The sequence below is a fragment of the Eschrichtius robustus genome, chromosome 12, assembly GCF_028021215.1.
Source record: "Eschrichtius robustus isolate mEscRob2 chromosome 12, mEscRob2.pri, whole genome shotgun sequence".
Lineage (NCBI taxonomy): Eukaryota > Metazoa > Chordata > Mammalia > Artiodactyla > Eschrichtiidae > Eschrichtius > Eschrichtius robustus.
In genome coordinates, this window is record NC_090835.1 from 85,340,403 (window position 1) to 85,346,402 (window position 6,000).

The 6,000-nt window shown below is 45.5% G+C and overlaps 1 long non-coding RNA gene and 1 pseudogene across 1 annotated transcript in view; one reads left to right on the top strand and one right to left on the bottom strand.

Annotated features, from left to right (window-relative positions):
• LOC137772925 (uncharacterized) overlaps positions 1–4,487 on the top strand; it is a 104,097-nt gene extending 99,610 nt beyond the window's left edge. The window contains exon 4 of the long non-coding RNA XR_011075603.1: positions 4,402–4,487. This is a non-coding gene — a long non-coding RNA (uncharacterized lncRNA). The remainder of the gene's footprint in view (positions 1–4,401) is intronic.
• On the bottom strand, positions 57–3,113 carry LOC137773271 (NADH dehydrogenase [ubiquinone] 1 beta subcomplex subunit 9 pseudogene; annotated as a pseudogene).
• Positions 4,488–6,000: the final 1,513 nt, after the last annotated feature.

Below are 6,000 nucleotides of genomic sequence, written 5' to 3' on the forward strand. Positions count from 1 at the left end.
TCTGTAACTTATTTCCTTGCAAGTGCGAATGGTAAGGGATCTTCCTCTCTCTTTCTCTACATGGGCTGCTCCCAGGGTCTGGTCACAATATGCCACCACAGTGGGGGCAAGTCACCCTCCTTTCAGGCAGGGAGCAAAGCTTCAGTCTAAGGACCACCAAGCAGGTGTCCCCCTGTAGCCACTTAACCTCTCACTCCCAGCTTTCCCTCTGCAGTTTCTTCCAACTGCTCTCTCTCAGCAAAGAAATTAGGATACATCGCCTTCTCAAAAGGATGCCAGTCATCTAAGCACCATGCAGGATCCTTGTAACACTCATATCTCTCCTAAGAGGTGTCCCCACTAGAGTCAGGGAAGATCAACAGCCGTGGACACTGATTGTGGCAGAATTCTTCCTCTACCTCCTTCAGCAGCTGGGTGACCTTTACCAAATCCTTTTATTCTTATGTTCTTCAAATGGGGCTTTTATCAAACAAGTACAGGACCAGTGTTTGTCCCTGTGATGCACCCTAACTCAAGGTAGCACAGCACCTGCTTATAAAGCTGCAACACTCCTGCTGGTGGGTCAGGTGGGCCGGAGCTCCATGGTGGCCCACTCACCTCTGGCGGCCACCAGGGCTCCCTAAAATGGTAAATCCTGTTATGTATATTTTACCACAATTTAAAAAAATAAAAGCATAATAGCTCTTACATCATAGGGTCATTGTGAAGGTTAAATGAGATGAATTTTGGCTAATGGAATAGCTAAAGTAAACAACATCATTTATGAACCAGGCCTGGAGAGTGGGCTTCAGGATGGGGGAGGGACACAAACTTTCTACTTTAATTTATTTATCTATTGTTTAGATTTTTAAACTGGTATATCTTTATAATTCAAAAAGTAAAGCAGTAAAGAGCTACTTATTCCTGTGTTACTGATTTATTGAGACTTAGTGTCCACAGAAAAGTGCATGAGGATTGAGAACCACATTCTCTTCTTGGCTTATGTTTGACCTGTGTTTGTGTTTTTATGTGTAACTTTTTCCAGATTTCCTCAGATTTGCTTACCTTTCTCCCCCACTGCCCCTCAATTTACTTAAGTCTATTAGTCACAAAATTTTAAACCTCCCAGTTGTAGCCCTGGATCCTCCCCATCTTGCCCCAAGAAAGACCCCAGACCCCACGCAGAGGGGCTCCTGCTCATTCCTAGCCAGTGTCCTCTGAACTCCTCTTCCCCATTTTTACCTCCTTCCCTATAGCAAAACCCTCCCTGAGATCTAATTTAAAGTCTCTCACCTTGCAAACTGAAAGGTCTGCCTTTCAAGGAGGCCAGAGACTGCTGGGAGCCTGGCCGGAAGTCAGTTTCCTGGGTGGGAGAACACTGGCGGAAATCCAGACGGCTGACGTCACCTGGTGCAGATGGCGGAAGCCATTGCCCAATCAGGGGAAATTGATGCCAGCAACGCACTTCTCTATGACTCTCTTACTCAGTTCAGAAAAGCATTTTCCTCGACAGGAGGCAGTTGGGTAGGAGTGGAAAATGCCCTGGCCTTTGAACCACATGGCATGTTGACCGGGAGGCTGACCATGAGTCTGGCCGTGGCATCAACTGACAAATGAACGTGAGACCCGACACTAGACTCGGGGTCAGAAGACACAAGTCTGGGTCTCTGCCACCTAAATCCTAACCTTTAACATCACTTTGGTTGGTTTCCTTAGGTATTAGTAATAATACCTACTCAGAGAAGCTACTGTTGCATGCTGGAATGAGGTCATTCATGTGAAAGATTTCATAAACTTGAAGCAGGATGACAATACAATATTCTGCCTCTGTGAGAGCCTTCCAGAGGGCAGTGGACCTGGAGGAGGCAAGAAGGAGGGTGATTACAGGCTGATCCTGGAGCCAGGCAGCCTGCACTGGAATGTGCAGCTGGGACACATAGCTTAACCTCTCTGTGCCCAGTCACCTCATGGTCATAGTGGGGGGTGATAAGAATACCATCCTCTGGGCTTCCCTGGTGGCGCAGTGGTTGGGAATCTGCCTGCCAATGCAGGGGACACGGGTTCGAGCCCTGGTCTGGGAAGATCCCACATGCCACGGAGCGACTAAGCCCGTGAGCCACAACCACTGAGCCTGCGCGTGTGGAGCCTGTGCTCCGCAACGAGAGGCCGCGACAGTGAGAGGCCCGCGCACCGCGATGAAGAGTGGCCCCTGCTCGCCGCAACTAGAGAAAGCCCTCGCACAGAAACGAAGACCCAACACAGCCAAAAAATAAATATAAATAAATAAATAAATTTATATTAAAAAAATTAAAAAAAAAAGAATACCATCCTCATCACAGGGTTCTCGGGAGGGTGAAGTAGTTACTCTACTTGGAGCACATAGAACACTGCCCGGCTCGTGGCAGCACTTACTAAGACTTGGCTGGGATGATTATCCAAGGCCATCTTGTACACCTGCAGGCCCTGGGCTGGGCATTCAGCCCAATCCCAAGAGATCTCGTGAAAAGAGATTCTGGGAATTCCCTGGCGGTCCAGTGGTTAGGACTCCATGTTTTCATTGCCAAGGGCCCAGTTCGGGGAACTAAGATCCTGCAAGCCACGCGGCACAACCCAAAAAAAAAAAAAAAAAGACAGATTCTGCCCCCACCCACAGTCCACACAGCAGGCAGAGCTATTTAGCTAAAATCTGACCATGTCACTTCTCTGCTTAACCACCCAAATCTGCCCCAGTCCCACTCCCACCCCCAGGTAAAGACATCAAACCCCTGTGATAGGCCCTTGAGTCTCTCTCCAGCCTCTCCTGATGCCCACTGCCTCTCATCAAGGCTCCAGCAACACCAAACTGCCTGTCACTTCTCACCTGCACCAGCTGGCTCCTGCTGCCCCTCTGCCCAGCATGCCCTCACCAACCCTGCCTTCGCTAACTCCTAATACCCTTCAGGACCCTTAGACTCATGTCTCCCAGAAAGCGCTTTCTGACTCCCCTGAGCAGAACCTGGTTCCCCCTCTCCTATATCCCTTGTGGGCACCTCCATCATTGCACAGGCCAAATTGTATCCTAACTGTTCAGGTGACTGCTTCACACCAGACTGGGGGATCCTTGAAGGGAAAGGCCAGCACTGGGGCTTGTGCATCTCGGTAAACTCAGCACGAGCACAGTGCCAGGTACACAGTAGGTGATCAGTAATGGTTGAGTGGAAAGACTGATGAGTGGATGACCAGGAACTAATAGAGCCCTAGCTTGTTTTGGCCACGCCGCATGGCTTGTGGGATCTTAGTTCCCTGACGAGGGATTAAACCCGGGCCCTTGGCAGTGGGAGCGTGGAGTCCTAACCACTGGACCTCCAGGGAATTCCCTTGTTCAGCTACTTTAACAGATGATGTTGTTTGCCTGGGATTGAGATGAACATCTCAAAACAGATACAGTTTCCATTTGCCTCAGCCATTGTTTTCCTCAGAATCACCTCTGTCTGTGTCTCAGGCATCCTCTGTACCTCTCTCTTTTCCCTGCTCTTATGCTTTTTTCTCTCCTTCCTTAACACTTTGTTTCTCTTCCTTGCTCTGTGTCATATTTCTATACCCTTTGTTGCTTTGTATCCTTTTCCTTTCATCCTTCTTTTGTGCTTGAGTGGTGGTTGTCTGTTCTCTTGCCTCCTCTTATCAAGGGTTTTAGGTGGTTAGAGTACCCCTGGGTTCATGACTCCTCAGAAAAAAAGAAGGAGATTTTGAAAGGCAGGAAATCAATCCTTATTATGTGTCCAGAAGTTCCATACATTTTATTTCATATAATCTTAGTAATAAACTTATAGTATGGTATATCATCCAAGCAAGCTAGGTTATGCTTCTGTAACAAACAACCTCAAAATCTCAGGGGCTTTATGCAGCAAAGATTTATTTATTACTCCTGCCACTTATCAATGGTGGGTTGACTGAGGCTCTGCTCTGAGCCATCATTGTCCTAACCTCAGGACCTAGGTTGACAGAGCAGTCACTACCTAGAACATCGCCATTTGCCATAGTAGAAGAAAGAGAGAATGTGAAAAAGCACAGCACACACTGGCTTTTAACACTTCCATGTAGAAGAGACACGTTTTAATTGGTCAAAATAAGTCACATAGCCATTCCTGGGTTAATTGGTAGGAGTTAAATGAGGTGGCAAAGTACAATCTTCCTAGGTATCTGGAAGGAAAGAGAGACTCAAATATTGGTGAACAGGTCTGATAACCATGGTAGATATTACTGTTCCCATTTTACAGATGAGGTGGCTGAGGTACAAGAAGGTTATGTAGTTTGTTCAAGGACATGCAGTAAATGTCAGGGGTAGGGGGAGCTGAACCCATGCCTTTTGATTCCTGGGACAGTGCCATTGCCACTTCACTGGAGTTTTAGGATGCCTAAGCCTTGTCTACCCTTTTCTACCAGGTTTTTGGACTCTGCTGTGAAGACTGGTTTGCTGGTATGCCAGAGGCAAGATGGTAAGAAGCCCAGCTTTGCTCACCAACTTCTGCATCACATCTGGTGAGGGGCGTTGGAGTCTCTCCCCAAGGTGGGGTTTGGGAGACTTCTAGTTTCCAAGACAAAACCAGGTAGGTCACAAAACTTGGAGCACAATCATTAGAAACCTTCTAGACAAATTATCTGTGGTGATAGAAGTCAGAATAGCGGTTATTTCAGAGGTGGGCAAGAAAGGGCTTTTGCATATTGACTAGATAGATGTTTAAAGGAACCTTCTGGGGTGATACTATCTCGATCTGGATGGTGGTTAAATGGGTGAATACAAATGCAAAAATTTATCAAGCTGTACACTTAAGATTTGTACACTTTGCTATATGTCATTTATATCTCAATAAAAATGAGTAATAAAAAGAAATATTCTTCATCAAAATAAAAATATTTACTGTGCCAAAGATTCTATTAAGAGGATGAAAAGACAAGGTACCGAGTGCGAGAAAATACTTGCAAGTTATGTATTCAACAATGGATATGTATCCAGAATATATAAAGAACTCTCAAAACTCAACAGCAAGTAAACAGACAACCCAATTTAAAAAGTAGGCAAAAGACTTGAGGGACACTTCACCAAAGAGGATAAAAGGAAAGCAAATAAGCATATAAAAAGTTGTTCAACGTTATTGGCCATTAGGGAAATGCAAATTAAAACCAGGATAAGGGACTTCCTTGGTGGCGCAATGGTTAAGAATCCGCCTGCCAACGCAGGGCACACGGGTTCGAGCCCTGGTCCGGGGAGATGCCACGGAGCAACTAAGCCAATGCGCCACAACTACTGAGACTGCTCTCTAGAGCCCGCGAGTCACAACTACTGAAACCCGAGTGCCTAGATACCGTGCTCCATAGCAAAGAGAAGCCACCACAGTGAGAAGCCCGTGCACCGCAACAAAGAGTAGCCCCCGCTTGCTGCAACTAGGGAAAGCCCGGCGAGCAGCAACGAAGACCCAACGCAGCCATAAGTAAATAAATAAATAAATTTATTTTTAAAAAAAAACAGGACGAATTACCACTACAAATCTGTTAGAGTAGCAAAAAAATTTTTTAAATGTTGACAGTGCTACCAAGTGTTGGCAAAAAGGCAGCAACAGGAACTCTCGTTCATTACTGGTGGAATGCAAAATCATCCTCTGGAACATAGTTTGGCAATTTCTTATAAAGTTAATACATTTACGTACAAGTCAATAATCCCCTAGGTATTTACCTGAGAGAAATAAAAACATGTTCACACAAAAACCTATACACTGTATGCTCATAGCAGCCTGCATTTGTAATTACCAAAAACTAGTTAAAATGGGTAAACGCATTACTTGGCTTATCCATGCCATGGCACACAATCCACACAAACAAAAAGAAACAAATTATTCATGCAACAGCTTGGATGAATCTCAAAGGCATTATGCTGCGTGAAAAAATCTGGTCTCAAAAAGGTTACATGCTATATGATTCCATTTATGTGACATTTTAAAAAGACAAGGCTAAAGTGACAGAGAATAGATCAAAATAGCAAGAGGT